Genomic DNA, 18860 nt, shown 5'->3' with positions numbered 1-18860 from the left:
TTTGTGAGATGTTCATCATTCAAAATTCTAAATAATACAGTGACAACATAAAAGACTTGAGATTTGAACTGTATCGATTTGCTTTACTAAAAATTAACATTAACAACCTTGATTCACATTTTTAACAGAGGCTATCACCCAAAAGATGCATTCTGCCATTCTGTTTTCTTAATATGTAGAGAGGGGTATGGCTTTTTAATAGTAACCTCTGAATTTTTTTATAATTAAAAAAAAAAATATTAATTTTGAGGCATTTTGGCTTTTCCTGGAATAAGCTGAGAGGGACAAACCAACACTCACTTTTTTTAAACATCAGAAATCACATCAGATCAAATCAAGAGGAGTTTTTGTCTTTATTATAACTTACACTATTTAAGAGCATTTGTCATTGTGGAAAGCCTGGTAAAGTTGTTCTGGAAAGAGTAATAAGAAATTATAGGCTTGCTATACAGCAGGGAGAAAATTGGTTCACCAATGAAAGTGGGATTCAACATGAAGATGACTTTTAAAAGAAACGACAATTTTCTTCTTTGAAGTACCCCACTAATAGCACAAATTCCAAAGGAGACAAGAAATTGAACTCTAAAATTCAAGAGAAAGAGACAAATCAATTGAAAATATCTCTGAAAACAACTCTTTTTGAATAATGGGTAAACTGTGCAAAAAGGTGTCATGTTTCTCCTATTGCATTTCTTTCCATGCATAGACAAAAACTGTACATAACCGCTATCAACTATCTACTGTTTAGCATTCCCTCCTTTTTTTTCTTTCTGTTTTTTTAATAAAGGAAACAGGGAACAAGCAATGGGAAGTTGATGTCAAAACACAGAAAAACTTCCCAGCAAGCTTCCAGCAACCACCCAGGATTTAGAGTCTTGCTAGCCGCTCTCTTTTCAATACCAGAATTTCACACATTTCAATGACCATTATGACTTCAAAGAATCAAATTTTCATCATTGTCCTTCATCTGTTGGTTGATTTGTAGAAAGTTCTTCTGCATGCACTCCAGACAAAGGGTTCTTTACTTTCATGCTATATATCAAGTTTAAAAGTTCTGTTTGTGACAGTTGTGTCTGTGGTAAATTAGGGTAACACTGAAAAAGTGCAGCTGCTCTGCAGGAACCTCCTTTTTGGCATCATTTCACTTCAATAAAAACTGAATAATTAGCTTCTGCATTTATTAAACCACAAAAATGCCACTGGTCTTAGTAACTACTTCCAGTTGCCCCACCTACTTAACCTCAGTAGTTGACACTTGTTAGAAAGGAGTGAAAGTGGAAATTTTCTGTACTTTATAGTTTACAAAAGCTTGCTCTCTTCCCCACCCCCAACATGTTTTACCAGATTAAGTGCATAAAGTTTTGCTATAAATTCATGTTGCAATACACTGTCTTTAGGAGCTGTTATATCAAAGCGCAGAACATAGCTGCTGTGAAAGGAGCTTTTTATTTAGTGTGCTCAACTGCTTAGACTGTATGTCTGGATGAGAACATTTACATTTCTGCACTTCAATATGGTATTTTTGAGACAAATGTAAGAGAACAGACACTACTATGCAAATTGTAAGTGAAAAAATGGAGCAGAATGAACTAAACATGGTCAGACAACATTTACCTAACAACTACAGATATAAGAAGGGGAAAAAAGCATATTTGCCCTGACAGAATACAGTTTTCTTTCAGGCTTCACAATCTTTTTGCATTATCACAGTAATCTATGAACAACATGTGTTATCCATACTGTGTCCTCCCATCTAACCATTCTGCAGAACAATTAATAAAAAAGTTGAGAAAAGCAGTGAAAGAACCATATTTAAAAAAATAAAACTAAACACTGTAAACAGGAAACAGTATTCAATAATAATAATGATTGCAAGAAAGCTTCTATTTAAACAAAATTTATTTACATAAGCAATTAGCAGAAAACACTAAGGAGAAACTGGATATGGAGAAAAGGATATGCTGAAAAGTGGGTCTAACAGAAGCAGAAATTGTCACATTACTGGAATCAACATAAGTCCATTATAATACTTTTTAGTCTACTGACTGCCATTATGCAAAGGAGTTGTCAGCATCCAAAGTAGTCCAACATATGAAAGTGCTGTTAGCTTCAGCAAACTCTACTCAACAGTTTGCATTTCACAACTGAGGAGATACTACTCTAACAGCCATGATGGCTAAGTATTCACAGTTATCACAAAACATCCTTGACAACTTCCCTGTCATCCCACTTTAACAAAGGCTCACTCCACTTTCCCAATATTTTGCATGCCCGATATTATTTCATGCTACTTGAATGAGATACTACAAACATAACAGCATAACACATCCCACACACCATGGAACCAATATCACTTGGATTTGTTCAGACAGAACATGATGAAAGAGTAAACAGGAATAATTGATTTGATTTCTAAAAATCCCAGGTGCTCTGTACAAATTGGAACATGACTTTACACTAATAAGTAGAAAACTTCCCCCTCACCAACCCTTCTTTCTGATCTTAAAACACTATTTATACTCTGCGTTACATTCCCAATATGTATTCATGTCTCATGCAAAAGTCATAGAAAGATTATAAATAAGTAATGGTAACGTTTATGGCAAAAGCTGCTAAGTTGTGCTTTTGTTAAACTATAATACTAAAAATAAAACAAAAATCTAAGATTTTGCACCTATCAGTGCCCCGATAAGCCTCAAAACATTTTCTTGACAAATCATAATGCATGACAAACATGCAAAAAATACCTATCATTCAGCCTGCATTCGTGATAGACAGGTAAAGAACATTTTAGAAACTTAAAAATTAAGCATTTGAAGCATGTAAGTCTCACTTTCAGCACAGATGGATATTTCATGCTCAGTATAGTTTTTCTGCCAAGAAAGAATCAAAGACCAAGACAAAAAATATTATTTAATTATTAAAAATTTATTTTACTGTGTAACAATTTATTTTAGTTTTGTAAATATTGACTTGCGAAAACAAACTTCACAACCTGTGGAAGGTTATAAAGTAGGTATGTTTATTACAGAGCTAGGTGATATAGTGAAAAACCTAAAACTGCTGCAGACAGAAGCTGCATAGATAACAGAAACATTAACACCCGAGAAAGAGCGAAGGGCGGGAGCTTAGCACTTGGCACTTGAGAAGGGACATTTAGTACCGATGTAGATGAGCTCAACAAGAACCTAAATAAGGAGCCTTCTGACCAGGACATGCTAACTGCTAAAAGAAAACAAACCAAGGTAAAATAGTTCTGGTAGTTGGAGATCAGCGACCTCCTACCCAAATGGCCCCCACCCCAAAGAAGGTGGATCCTCCCGCCCCAGGATCATGCTGATATAGATTAAAACCAGCCAGTGAGCATGTATTAGCTTGACATGTTTAGAGTGGACAATAAGGAAGGGCTCATCGTTAGCTAGCAGATGTTTTAAGATAACAGAAACTAAACAACAAAGACTGCTAATGTATGCAAAGGTAAACAGGAACTTCAGGTAACTGCCCAAGGAGATGAAAAGTACATCTTGAGAGGCGCCAGAGGGAGGAGATTCTGAATTTTTGGAAACCTTATGTATATGCATGACTTTGTATAATAAATATCGGACTGCTTGTTGAAACGGTGTGCAAGTGAGGAGGGGTGATCCCCCTTGCACCTGGTGCTGTAATAAATACACCTGCTTTATAACTCTCCTCGAGTTGTAGAGTTCGATTCCACATGTCATAGGTGCAAGGGGCATCATTCCTCCTAACCTGCACACCTAGTTCAACTCACAGTGCACATTTATAGTTAAGTTGGTTTGTTGTGTCCAAAGTCTACATCTCCTAACTAATTATTGGTCAGTTTCTTTCCCGCTTTGTTTAAAAGTACAGCTCCTTTTTAATTCACTATGCATGCTCCCCGAGCAGGTGAATGATGAATGACGTACCACTTATCTATAGGAAATGTACTTATGTTTATCTAAAAATTGGGAAACGTCCAAGGACCCTTATTGCTAACATGACGGATGTACTAATTGCTAAGTCCTTGGATTTGTCATCTTTAAAAAGGCGATCTGGTCCTAAGTTCCTGTTCTTTATGCAACGTGTGGCAAAGACAAAGACTTAAATCATGGTCACAAGTTTAGTGTGATATGTAAATTAGTTTCCGGAATTGTGATGAATATGTAAATGATTTCCCGAAAAGTTAATGAATAGGTATGAGTTGCTTGTATAAAGAGGGGACTGAAAAGTCCCCTCGGTGTGCATGACCTTGGTGGAGCGATCCCTCATGCACCCAGCGCTGCCGAATAAAGATAACCTCCGCTCACTCAAATATTGGTGAATGATTCTTCAACTCAGTGGTCATAACATTCTTTAGACTGAGGAAATTATAAACAGTGTACTTATCACAAACAAGGTTGGAAAAAATTCTGAATTATTAATAACAGATCTTGTAAACTACTTTTTCTAACACAGCAAGATTTAGATATAAAATATTTTTAGAACTCATTCAAAGAATACGTAAGCAAATCTTTTGCTTCCACACACAGAAGTGGCTGGGGATTTTTTATTACCTGCAAGGCATTTAAAAATGTTGTTTTCTACACCACACAATTTTTAGTTATTCTGCAAGAACTTCACAATCCTCAGATTAAAAAAAAGTACAAAAAATCAAGTAGTTAAGAATAAGATAACAGCAAAATGTTTAGACTGTAAACTTTCAAATAAAAGGAGAGGCAGTCTTAGTTTACCTGCATTTAGAAAAAGAAAGGATAACTGAGCAATCAAAATAATGTGATTCCTCTTAGAATAATTTACTCTACTGCTTTACTACCATAAGCTACTCTTCTTACAGGTACTATTTCTTAGTTGGAAAACAAAAAATAAACTCAGACAGGAAGGGGCTTTAAAGGAAAGAAGACAGAAGTAATCGTAGCTAGAGCCTGCCTACAATAAACGTCATTGTCCTGATTACCCTGATTAGCTGTTTTGTATACAGTATTAAATAAAACCTTGTAGTTCAGTGATAGTATGGTTTTTCAGACAAAATGTTCAGTTTGCAGTTCTGATTATGTTATATTACCAGCATAAATCACAATAAGCAGGTTTGCTTGCAAAACTGATATCGGGTGGTTGATGGAATTGAATGTGTTGTTGTTGGTCTGACTTTGAGACAGTTGGAGCGAATGAGTTGTTAAGGGTTAATTCAGGTTACAAGCTCATTGTATACCCTGCTAAGGGCTTCCTTAAGCACAGGCAAATCCTTTTGTTCAGAAAAGGAGCTTCACAAAGGAAGCACCTCCACAAGATAGGTGAGCTGATAGGAAGCTCATCACAAGCAATGAGCTCAGCAAAATTAAGGGAAAGGGAATTCCGGCAGGGAGAAATCGCAACCACCGACTCAAGAAATCCCCCAGACCCAAAAGAAATTGAGACTTAACATGAGAAGCGAGGGAATTACATGAGAAATGGGAAACGGAGTAACTTGTACCAATGAAGGCTGATGTCTTTGTGATATGGAGAAATAGTGTGAAATGGGGACAATGGACACAGACTGTGATTGTATACGTCTGCTCGGGAATGTGGGTATGGTGACTAGTCATGGGTGCGGTGTCTGGTCACATAGGCACACAGCTTTGAGGAGACAACTACAGTTTTGAGGAGACGCCTGCCCTTCTTCCTCTAACAAAGGGGCTATTTAAAAAAGAATGAGAAAAGGATGAGAGATATTCCAATGCTGTCTAGAGGGAGGGAGTGCTAAGGCTTCTTGCTGGAGAAGATCGGATGGTCACAAGGAAATGAATCACCTACAAACCTGCAAGACCACCACATTCCAGGAAACGGACTGATAAGCTAATTAACATACGAAGCGGGGTTTAGGTAACGAATATGTATAGGCGTTAATTGAATATTCATTTGTTTTATTGTATAAATGTGAGATGGTTCGTCACTTCGGGCATGCACGCTTGTGGAGGAGCGATCCCCCGTGCATCTGCGCGCAATAAACATACCTACTTTATAACTTTCGAGTTATAGAGTCTAATTCCGCACGTCAGTTTGGCGAGCCAGGCAGGAGGATTTCTGCTCGGCTGAGGGACCAGCTGCGGAGCGGACGCTCCTAGGCGCGCCCCGGGAGATTTCCTCGGAGGAGCCTCCTCTTCTCAGCTGTTCACCCGGGAGCAGAAGAGAAACCCCTGGATCCGCGGATAAAACGGTATGTTTAGTAACGGGGCGGCTGGTGAGACGCACGGAGACGTCCGGCGCGCAGCGTAGTCCCCAGGAGGAAAGGTACCTTGGGAGGGGGTTTGCTGACCAAGGGGTGGCCGCTAGCGATCTTGAGGGCAGATCGAGCAAACCCGAGGTTACTGCCATTCCTAAAAGCCCGGAGGCCTCGTGACGGAAAGCGGGGGGCGGGACGGAATAAGGCGGAATCTCACAGGAACAAGAGGGACCTCACAGCAAAAGTAAAAGGGAAACTTTTGCGTAGGAAAAAGAGGAAGCTAAAAACTTCCTTTAGGTTGTCTTAAGAATTGGGGAATTCCTAGAATGTAACAACTGAAATAGCGCTCTGTGTCTTGTTTGTTCTATGTGTTGTCTTGTTACATGTTCAAAACTCGGAGTTATGAAATGTATGTTGAAAAGTAATAATATTCTGGTAATTCGTGGCAAATAGCGGAAAACTTAACACTCTGCTTAAGACCAGGAAAAATTGGTTTTTTGTTTGTTGTTTGTTTTTTGGCAATTGTTCATTGAAATGCATACTTTGTGAACTGTTAGTGCTCCTAAAAGTTGTACATAAGTGCACGGTACCTTATAACATACTGCTTGTGTGACTGCGGGCTGCCCGGAGAGTGTGAATGGTGTAATTGAGATGCGCATTTTGATTTTCCGTGTATAGCTTAATTATTTTGACTGAGTGTGAGTGCAAGAGTGCTTGAGACACGCGTTTGAGTGCAAAACGAGTAAGGAGCTCTATCCACGTTTCCGACCTTGGGTGGCTAAGGCGGCCGGAGAAAAACAAAGTAATTCAAATTGCAAAATGGGAAATGGAAGGAGTAAGCCCTGTGAAAAATCGCCCTTGGGTTGTATATTAAAACATTGGAGTGATATCGCAGGACAGGGTGGTACCGAAAATAGAAGGAAATGGATTAAATATTGTAATCAGTGGTGGCCTTTGTATAAATTAGAGTGATGCGAAATGGCCTCAGGAGGGAGGAATGTTTGATTATAACACTCTCCTGCAATTAATGTTTCTGAGAAGAGAAGGAAAATGGGACGAAGTATCATATGCAGACATGTTCTTCGTCCTCCAGGACAAACCTGAGTGGCAAAAGGACTGTGGATTAGTACCCCCTCGGGATCCTATGGTACTAACACTAGAAAGAGTGCGGGATTAACATCACCTGATCTTTGATTATGGCTCTAGAAAAGGATAGGAAAAAAACCCTAAGACCTAAACTAGAAAGATGTTCTTGTTGAAATTTTTGTGTTTAAAAGCTCAGGTTGCGGTTCCTTCTGTGGAGCAACCAGAATGAAACACGTTGTAAGATAAAAACTTGTACTGATGTATGTAAAACCTGAGACGGGGGTGGGTGGAGAATCAAAGACCTTGTGAAAGTGTTGAAGTATTGGGGTGAGTTTGTACAAACCCCCGTACCCCCTCGAAGGTGCGACTGAATCATGCTGGGATGCATGGCAGGATGTTTTCTGTTTGCCTGCAAAGGCCTGATATGTAATAACACAGACTTAAAGCAACAAGGAGCAGATTTGCATTCAGGGTAAGAAAGAGTTAAAACAGAAGTGCTGCTGCAGAGGCAGGCTTGTGTAACCTGCAGAGCAGGAAGAGCATCTCCTGCCCCGAACCCTTCTGCTGGTGAGGAGGAGGGGGTTGCTGTTGCTGACAATTGAGCAGAAGGACCTGACAATGTCACCCCAATTGCTGCAGCATTTGCAGTACAACAGGACCGGTAACGGCCTGCGGCGAATGAAGAGACGGGACACAGCTTGATGCAAGCAAATGTCCATTTATTAGTGATTTTCTTACAAATATATACGTTTCTACCTTCTACATATTACACACTGATTGGTTAAATCTTAAGCGTAAAAAACACTGATTGGTTGATATTTAAGGCACACCGTTAGAACAATAGGAACTTACTAGTTTATCTTGACCTAGCAATAATTTCTATTCCAAGGTTAGGGAGTTTCTTTCTACGCGGCTTTCTTGATTACATATTGGTGCCATCTGTTCCCTTATCTGGCTACTTGTTTCTCTGTCCGTCTGGTTGCCTCCTCAACTGTGACGGCTCAGGGTTCTGCAGTTAGCTTGTTCCTTTGCTCCCAGGGCTTGTGCCCTACAAGTTCTAACAAGTCTCTATTCATCAGGCTATCAGTACTTGGACTCTTGTCCTTGAGGCCTTGTCCTACAATGGCCCCTTTTAGGGCAGGGAATGGGTATGAGGTGGAATTTTAGTGAATACAAACCCAACTTATTTGTTAAACTTCAGTAAAAAAAAAAAAAAAAAAAAATTGTTACAGTTGTGGGAGCTGCTGGCCACCAGGAAAACATCCTGAAACCTTTAAAGTACAAACTAAGAAGACAAATAAGAATGCCAAATTCACCAAAATCTTTGTTGGGATGAGATTTATTAGAACATCTAGACGTTTAAAGAAGGGGAAATGAAATTAAAAGTTAAATATGATCAAGTAATTGAAATATTGAGCTTATCTTTAATTCAACAGAAAAGAGGAAAAGAGGACCTCCCTGAAGTAAAAGAAATTTTTAACCAGGTGTATCTGAAAATAACTTCCGGGAAAGGTGAAAAATGCTTTACCTGTTACAGTAAAAATGATAAGGGGGAGGCTTGCCCAGTTCAGATAAAAACAATATCCCTTGGTCAGCAAGGCTGTGGGGATATTGGCAGAGAAACTGAAATAAAATACACTCTGTAGTAGATCTACTAATGTAAATCTGTGTGTTTTGCCATGACAATGACTAGTTATGGGATGTGCAGATGAAACTCTGCATTGACAACGAAGTACAAGGAATAAGGTTGGTCAGGTGCCTCCTACCATAGTCAAGGGCAAGACTGGGGTGGCCTCTGTGTTTGCCACCAAGAAGAATCTTGAGCTCCGCTGTTGGCTGCAACCCAGTAGGCGTTGAGCAGTGGGAACATATGCCATGCCAGACCTTGATGTGAGGAATGGCCCACTCTGAGGCACCGATTTGGAAATTGGAAACTGCCTGGCCGACCATGAGGCCAGACGAGTAACAGAGGAGGTAGGAAAGGAGGAATTATCCTTAATACCAGACGATAAAATCCAAACTGTAAGTACAGATCAAGAGCCAAACTATTCTAAAGAAAACTTAAAAGTAATTCAGGACATGAATGATAAAATAAAATAAATAAGTGGACTTATTTAAGGGATGGTCGTATAGTGGTACCATCCAATTTAATATGGACCACAGCCCTATTATTAATAAGACGCATTGGGGAGCTGATACTTTATATAAAAGTCTAAATCAGAAATTGATAGGGTGAAACTTGTATACTGTAATAAAACAGGTGACTCAGCAATGTGAAATGTGTTTATGCAATAATCCCAATATAGCAAATAAAATAAAACTAGGGAACATTAGTAGAGGAAATGTTCCAGGGCAACATTGGCAGATCGATTTCTGGGAACTTCCTAGAAAAGGGGGGTATCGATATTTATTGGTACTAACAGATACCTTTTCAGGTTGGCCAGAAGCCTTCCCGTGCAGAACTGCTAAAGCCCGGGAAGTGACCAAAATACTACTCCAAGAGATAATACCTAGGTTTGGAGTCCCAGCGGTAATGTCCTCGGATAGAGGACCACATTTTGTGCCCAGAATAGTACAACAGATCAGCCACCATCTAGGAATAGATTGGCAATTACATACCCCATACCGACCACAATCGAGTGGCCAGGTGGAAAAGATGAATCATCTAATCAAACAACAGACTGTCAAGTTAGGTCAAGAAACAAATCTAACTTGGCCCCAGTCTTTGCCATTAGCTCTTACACGAATTTGAACTAGACCAAGAGCAAAAGAGGGGCTTAGCCCATTTGAAATTTTATATGGATGACCCTATGTGGTACAAAAGGGTGTTACCGAAATCTCGGACTGAAGAACTTATCGACACCAATGTGATGTAGATAAGCAGACACTTCTTTATTGACGGCCGGGTGCGTGAGCGAGTCCTCTCATGATCAACGCACACTAGGTCCCAAAATCATATTCCATATATAGAACTTATTCATACATATTCATTAATTATTCATACATAATCATAACATTTCCCTAAATCATTTACATACTCTCCTCCTATATCCGATTATGCGCAGCAAAGCTTAGAAAGGTCTAGAAATGGGTCTGGGGTACGATTTGGGTAGGTGGTATATGAGTCGGTGATCGCGATCTCCCCCTGCCGGAATTAACTTTTACTAAAGTTCACGATTTCTTGGCAGGTAACCACAAGCTGTTCCAGTCGACTCTCCCCAGTTCCCATTAATCTCATATTCTGACATTTCAATACACCTTCTACATACAGAAGACTGGTTAAATACAATGGGAACCTTCCAACCCTAGAGTTATTACAATATTTCCAGACCCTTCTTCTAGCCTTGGTACAAGACGTACAAAAGATTCCATAACGTCTCTTATTGCGTAGATGCAAGTTTCCTATAATTTTTTTTTTCCTTAGCCTTCTACATTTTAATTCTATTAAATGATTTTATAAAATCAATTAATTAATCAAATAGAATCAATCGATTTTAACTTATTAACTAATCGGTAACAAGGGGACGTCTTCACAGATTGGTGAAGAAACAATGACTTCCTATATGGTGGCACTAAACAAACAATTAATAAGAATTGAAAAGCATGTGATGGGAACACGTAGTAGGGGTCTGGATGGACCTGTTCACGATATACAACCAGGGGACTATGTATATGTTAAGTGTTTTACAGATAAAACCCTGGAACCACAGTGGACCGGACCTTTTCAAGTCCTACTCACCACCTACACTGCAATCAAGGTTGAGGGACAGAATTCTTGGATTCACCATACCTGAATTAAGAAAGCCCCTGCAACTTCGTGGAAAGTAACCCCAGATAAAAAAGAACTGAAACTCAAATTTACTCGGACAAATGGGAACAATATTGGTGGCAAGTAAGTGAACCTGAGCGGTTGCGGATCCACCATATGGGAAGGGCACCACAACAAACAATATAGAACAAAAGAGTCTGGGACTGAGCCAGTGGCCAGTCTTGCCCAACTTGTTATCAGTAAGCCCCAACTCAAAAAAAGATATTTTGATCAAAACAGATTTTATATGTATATATGAGAAACGTTTAAATTGTTAAAATGATCAATAGTGGGTTTAAACCATTTGTGGTTTTTTGTACCCTCTCTCTTGCCTACAACCAAGATCCTGATAACTGACCTTGGAATCATGCCCAGAAAAAACACACTGGAATAATGGGAAAGGTGGACTCAAAGACGAAACTAGCTATGGTGTTTTTTTCTGAAAATGAGGTGTACCAAAGGAATCAATGGGATCGGGAGGATGTACACAAAGTCGACCGAAGTAGGGTGTCAAACATATAATGAAAAGGATAACACCAAGATTTCGGGAGACACCCTGATTAATGTCAGAAAGGTAGATAAGGAATTTACCCTTCTAAATACAACCATGTGCTTTAATTCACGGGAATGTTGGCACAATTTTACCTTAACTGAGCCCATCTTTATAATATGCCTAGGAAAGGAATCCCCAAGAACAGCTCTGACTTATAAGATCAAAATAACAATCCTCCTAACCACTGTTCCTACCACCACCACAGTTACTGCAACGAGCGAGGGAAAGCAAGCAGCCGACTCTATATGAGTGATAAAGCAAGCTTCGATTTATTACGGCGCGATTATGTCTTATATACAGTTCCAGTTAATTATGCCTACAAATCATCTGCTGATTGGCTAAGCTCTAAAGGGTTACACTTTCATACGTCCTCCTACTTGCGGTTTCGGCGGATAGCTAGCTACATATATTTTTTTTTTCCTCTCTTGTCTACGCGAATTCCTCAAAGTTATTTACAACATTAGGCACAAGGTCAGCATGACCTTATCTCTTTTCCCTTTTTAGCAGTCCTGGTAATTTTCCATTTTTAGCAAGCCTGGTAATTTCCCACTGCGGCCTAGCTTGGTTCACTCCAGACTTGTGTCAAAAGCTGTATCACACAGTCCTTCTATGGAACCGTGGCCGTTCTCTTTCATCCATTCTGCAACAAGTTACAACAACCCCATTAACGCTTGATCTTAAATTAACTAAACCAAATCCAAAAATTTATACAATTGGACCATATGTAATCAGAAATACAGGTCAGCAACAAATGTTGTTTAACCCAGAATGGTCTCTTAAAAGAATAGAGTTACAAATACAAGTCAATGTTTCTGATGTTAAGCCATCCTGTTCCCCCTTCTTACGGACCTCTTATGAGGGATGGACAACTTGGTTAAGACAAAGGGGAAATATCTATCGAAACAGAATAGTCAGAGATGTAACTGGAATGTTGGGAACAGGACTCGGAGTATTAAATTCCATAGATTCAGAAGTGATAATGAATAAACTAGCCGCCACCACAGCCAATCTATCAAAACTACAACAACCACTAAAATCTTCATTATTAGCATTAGGGGTGCACCAATGGTTGATATCGAAGGTACTCCCCAGGTGGGAACAAATAAACATGGAAGATCATCAACTCATCACTAAGGCGTTAGGTGGTTTACAGGACGACGTCGCCCTGGCTCTAAGTTGTATCCAAGCCCAAATGTGGATGCAATCAATAGCTGCATCCATAATAAGAGAAGGAGAGGAAGGCATATTTCCTACGGAAATTCGAAAGATGGTTTGGGACAATGCTACGGAGGTAGAAAGAAAACTCCAGTCATGGTGGAAAATGGTGAACTTTACCTACGACCCCAACACACACACAATCACAGCTTTTGTATTAACCATACGTAATGCAGTGCTGCGGGCATTTCGGGCGAGCGGGAGTCAGATTCAAATACTCACAGAGTTCAAGATCTGATCCGTTTATTGTACAAACCAGGTAGACTTTTATAAGGCATTCTATAAGCGTGCAATAATGTGATTGGCTATTTTACAAGCGTATAATAATATGATTGGTTAACAATTGTTTACTGGGAAGATTTCTGTTTCTGCTTTCTCTGGCACGTAGGCTCCTTTCTGCGGTTTCCCAGCTCCTCTTATCACGTCCGGTTGGCCTTGCTTTTGAGCAAACATCTGCAATTTGCTCCTTTTTCTTCATCCCACTGTTCTGGCCGTAACCTCGTCTTATTTCTTCAGTATTTTTCCACTTGCTTCAGAGTTCAGTATAATCATTCAATACAGCAAGAGCCCCAACAATGCAGTAATAATTACCATACACCCCATTGTAGCCCTTGGAATTAACCATAATGGGGTGCTCCTATACCCTTTTGAACATAGAACATGGGCCAGAAAGACAGGCGACAAGTGGCAAACAGTAGATTTAGAATCTTGTATTATGCGAGAGCAGCAGGGCTTCCTCTGTGAAAGCAATACTATAATGGCTCAGGATACTTGTTTAGATACAGATCAGAAAATATGTCATTTCGAGGCCCGACCAAATGCAAACTTGAAAACAGTAATTATATATGCAGGGAAGGGATGTGCGTGTTTGAGAACTAAGTGTAACACAATAACCGTAGATGGGGAGGTAAAGGAGACTGCACAGTATTCAAATTATTGTATTTGTAATTTTACTACTATCACAGGATGCGATTTTAGTTACTCAGCCGCAGTAGTGTCTCATCAATTCTTAAAATCCAACTTTACCCCATCACAGATGATAATTCCTACCCCCATAGGACTAAATATAAGCAGTATAAAAGAACTATTAAAACATGCAGATTTACAACGTGTACTGGAAGAAACCAAAGAAAAGGGACACGAAACTCTTCTTATGATCCGTCATGATGTAGAGGGGATCAAGAAAGTTTTAAAAAAGGTAGAACAGGATGGAAACCATAATTGGTGGGATACTCTCTTTGGCTGGTCACCTTCTGCAACAGGAATTCTTAACACACTGGTACACCCCATTGTGATCTTATTGATCAGTTTAGGAATTTCCTTAATACTAACCATAGTGTTATATTTGTGGGTTTGGAGAATGTTTAAAAGGGTAACACTTATGTATGATGCTTTATATCATTCGGGAAGGCTGCTTAAGTAAAAGAATTTACTTAGTTTGATAGAAAAGGGGGGATTGCTATGGAGAAATAGTGTGAATTGGGGACAATGGACATGGACTGTGATTGTATACGTCTGCTTGGGAATGTGGGTATGGTGACTGGTCATGGGTGCGGTGTCTGGTCACATAGGCACACAGCTTTGAGGAGACACCTACAGTTTTGAGGAGATGCCTGCCCTTCTTCCTCTAACAAAGGGGCTATTTAAAAAAGAATGAGAAAAAGATGAGAGATATTCCAATGCTATCTAGAGGAAGGGAGTGCTAAGTGTCCTTGCTGGAGAAGATCAGATGGTCACAAGGACATGAATCACCTACAAACCTGCAAGACCACCACATTCCAGGCAAAGGACTGATAAGCTAATTAACATACGAAGCGGGGTTTAGGTAATGAATATGTATAGGCGTTAATTGAATATTCATTTGTTTTATTGTATAAATGTGAGATGGTTCGTCACTTCGGGCATGCACGCTTGTGGAGGAGCGATCCCCCGTGCAACTGCGCACAATAAACATACCTACTTTATAACTTCCGAGTTATAGAGTCTAATTCCTCACGTCAGTTGTATACTCAACTGTATAAATAGTGTAAAGTTTTGACAATCGGAGAGCTAGGCATTTGAGGGTTACCACCTAGCTCCCTACTTTGCGCAAACTAGAATAAAGAAATAAGGAATACCTCAACTTGGTGTGTGAATTGGCACTGCGCACTGTGTAAGGAACCTGCTTACTGACAACAAAGCTATATATAATATTTCAATATCTTGTGAGGTTTTCACTGAAGATGATTCTTGGGCTTCCAGTGTATAAAACGTAGTTTTGATCATGTTATAGTTTTGCTATATAAGTTAAGATTGATTGACTTTATTTGATTGATTATTTGATTTTATAAAAATTATTTTATAAAATAGAAATATAGAAGGATAAGAAATATATTTTAATGAAACTTATAGTTGCACAGTAAAAGCTGCTATGAAATCCTCTGTATATCCCGTACCACAGCTAGAAGAATGGGCTAGAACCATTGTGGATAACTGGCTAGCTGAAAAGGGTCACATAGACATAGTCCAGCTGGCTGGACAAAAATGCACATCGCTCTCAGCTTATCTGAAGTAAAGCAAAAATACACTGTCCTTGGCTGTTCTTGTTACACAATATCAGGAAGATTGTGGTGGGAAAAGAATGTTACAGGTGGGAACAGATAACTACAGAAGAGAAACTAGGGGCGGGCTTGGTATTTAGGCAACTAACCAATAATGAGCTTAACTTTTGTAATATGTATGAGCTAATTATAACAAGGCATAAAAGGTGACTGTAAGGTACAATAAATGAAGTCTGCTGATCACTCTTATTGAGTGACTGTGTCTTCCCTCCGTCGCAACAAATGGCACCCTAACAGGGACCCTAGAGAGGGCTGAACCTGCGAGCCACGGTTCGACGGAGATTCGGGTACCGGTCCTGAAAGCAGCGCGGGAGGCGGAAGGGCACAGTCCCCGCGCCCGGGAGCACCTACAGAGGGTCCCGCCGGCCACGCGTCGCCGAAGTCTCGCAAAGGCTGCAACAGCGCTGACGAAGGTATGGAGAGACAAGCAACGTACGATTCGCTCATATGCTTTTTAGAAAAGCGGAGCGTTCGGGACATAGATTGTAAAAAGGCATTACCCGGGTTATTAGCGTATGGGATAGCATCCGGGTCCCCCGCGGCAGTGGCGAGCAGCCGCGCGCGGCCCGGCAGGCCCCTTCCCGGCCGCGGTTTCTCTCCGAGGCGGCACCCCCCCCCTCCGATCGGCGCCATGGCGATGCAAGCGGCCAAGCGAGCTAACATCTGGCTGCCCCCAGAGGTCAGTCGGGTCCTTTATATTCGGAACCTGCCGTATAAAATCACAGCGGAGGAAATGTATGATATGTTTGGGAAATACGGACCTAGTCGACAAATCAGAGTTGGAAACACTCCTGAAACAAGAGGAACAGCTTAAGCTTCTCAAGGAAAAATACGGAATTGATTACAAACCCACCAAAAAAAAAGTGCTTCAGATGTCCCCTACAAGAAATGGGTTTCTGTCTTGAACTAGCAAACATCTCTGTGCTTAAAGAGAAGCCTTTTTGCCTTGATGGAGATAATTTATTCTGTATTCTGTATTTATGCTGTATTCTGAATGTGGAAATTGGTTGGGACTAGGAGGCTGGCTTAAAGGCATTTTGCAAATGGGATTATTATTTTTGATCATTATTGTAATAATAGTTTTTTGATCAAAACCAGCCAAAATTATTTGTAAGCATTAGGCATATCTGAAGAGAATGCCTTTGTTTGAATCAGCAGTTAAGGTGTAGTTTAGTCTGATGCTGTGGTTTTATCTGCTTCTGGTGAATTTTTGAAGTGATGAAATCAGAGATACAAGGTATACTAAGAGTTATGAGGTAATAAGGTAATAATCTAAGTAAGGGTGCTGTCTTTTATATCTACAAGTGCAATATGCTTTTATGTAGCAGAGAGAAACTTTAACAATAATGTTGCTTGAGCGAGATGTGCATGTGACAACTTGGGAAAAGGGATATCACAACTGGAGTGCAACAGTGTTTCTACGTCTGGCAGAGTGAAATCTTTCAAGACCTGAGTTTAGACAGTCTATAATAAATTGTTAGTATTCAGAAAGCCCATCTTAAGCCTCTTTTGCTTACACAGTGTTATGGAAGTCAACTGCTATTGTAGAGAATTAATGATTTTTTAATACATATTAACAAATACTACTATTTTAACTTGAGGCAGTTGAGTGAGAAATACTCACGTGTAGCATTTGAGGGAATGTCAGCATAAATCGCACTTACATTAAGACTGCATTTTTAATTACTGTACTCGTTAAGATTCGATGATGCCATAAGGCTAAGGCCTTTTATCACAGATTGGTTCTGAACTAAAAGGTGTGTGCACATGTAGATATGCACATTTGTGTTATTTTCCTTAATTGGCTACAAAATAATATAATTAGGTTGGGGACTAGATCTTGGGAATTTGTCTATTATACATCTGTTTGTTAAGGAACGTGCATAACACACAGCACCCATGTAGGCTTGGCTTGTGGCACAGTTGTCAAATTTAGCATAGACATTCAGACAGATAAGCAACGTACTCTTCTTGTGTGTATCACCTACAAGCCATTATGGCTTAGTGTGTAAATCTGTATGTAACTATTGAAAAATCCACTTATGAATGTATATAGTTTAGAACTAATTTTTTTCCCTTTGTTAATTCTTTGATATCAATGAGGTATTCTTCAGAAAATGTATGGACTGGTTGGTTGCATAAGGGCAGTTGTTATTTGGACAGAAAATTGTTAATGGTCAGGGATTTTCCACTAAAATATTTGCAAATATTCCTAGTCAAGCATCAGTTTGGTTTCTTTTTGGGTTTTGAGCTTGCATTAGTCCATGTTCAGAACTTTAAAATTACCTTTAAATTTTTTAAACTTTTTATATTACTGGAACAGAAAGAGCATCTAAATTAAAGCTTCAAGCTAACTTTATTTTTCAAGTATTTCAGGGATTATACTTCTGAACTGAGATTTTATAAGTTGGCTGTGTATTTTCCTGTGTTAAAACGCTGTTATTGAAAATGGTCAACCAGGCCTATGTCGCCCAAAATAAAAACGGGGCAATTGTGGATAACTGACTAGCTGAAAAGGGTCACATAGACATAGTCCAGCTGGCTGGACAAAAATGCACATCGCTCTCAGCTTATCTGAAGTAAAGCAAAAATACACTGTCCTTGGCTGTTCTTGTTACACAATATCAGGAAGATTGTGGTGGGAAAAGAATGTTACAGGTGGGAACAGATAACTACAGAAGAGAAACTAGGGGTGGGCTTGGTATTTAGGCAACTAACCAATAATGAGCTTAACTTTTGTAATATGTATGAGCTAATTATAACAAGGCATAAAAGGTGACTGTAAGGTACAATAAACGAAGTCCGCTGATCACTCTTATTGAGTGACTGTGTCTTCCCTCCGTTGCGACAAACCATTGTTAAAACTTAGGTAATAACTTCAGGGTTTGAAAGGTTTCTTTGTATTTGACCAGTCTTCTGTATGTAGAAGGTGTATTGAAATGTCAGAATATGAGATGAATGGAAACTGGGGAGAGTCGACTGGAACAGCTTGTGGTTACCTGCCAAGAAATCGTGAACTTTAGTAAAAGGTAATTCCAGCAGGGGGAGATCGCGACCACCGACTCATATACCACCTACCCAAATCATATCCCAGACTCATTTCTAGACCTTTCTAAGCTTTACTGCGCAGAATCGGATATAGGAGAGTATGTTAATGATTTATGGGAAATATTATGATTATCCATGAATATTTAATGAATATGTATGAATAAGTTCTATATATGGAATCTGATTTTGGGACCTGGTGTGCGTTGATCGTGAGAGGACTCGCTCACGCACCCGGCTGTCAATAAAGAAGTGTCTGCTTATCTACATCACATTTGTGTCGATAAGTTCTTCATTCCGAGATTTCGGTAACCATCATGGACACCCAAAGTGCCAACCAGCAGCTTAGGATGG

At 39.7% G+C, this 18860-nt stretch overlaps 1 long non-coding RNA gene across 1 annotated transcript; it reads left to right on the top strand.

The window, feature by feature from the left end:
• The first annotated feature begins 10389 nt into the window (after positions 1 to 10389).
• LOC129734886 (uncharacterized) lies at positions 10390 to 15647 on the top strand. The gene is made up of 2 exons (XR_008730431.1): positions 10390 to 12916; positions 15319 to 15647. It is a non-coding gene; the product is annotated as an uncharacterized LOC129734886 (long non-coding RNA).
• The last annotated feature ends 3213 nt before the right edge of the window (positions 15648 to 18860 follow it).

The sequence above is a fragment of the Falco cherrug genome (genome assembly GCF_023634085.1).
Source record: "Falco cherrug isolate bFalChe1 chromosome W unlocalized genomic scaffold, bFalChe1.pri SUPER_W_unloc_1, whole genome shotgun sequence".
NCBI lineage: Eukaryota > Metazoa > Chordata > Aves > Falconiformes > Falconidae > Falco > Falco cherrug.
Note: the sequence above shows the minus strand (reverse complement) of the source record. Positions and strands in the feature narration are given on the sequence as shown.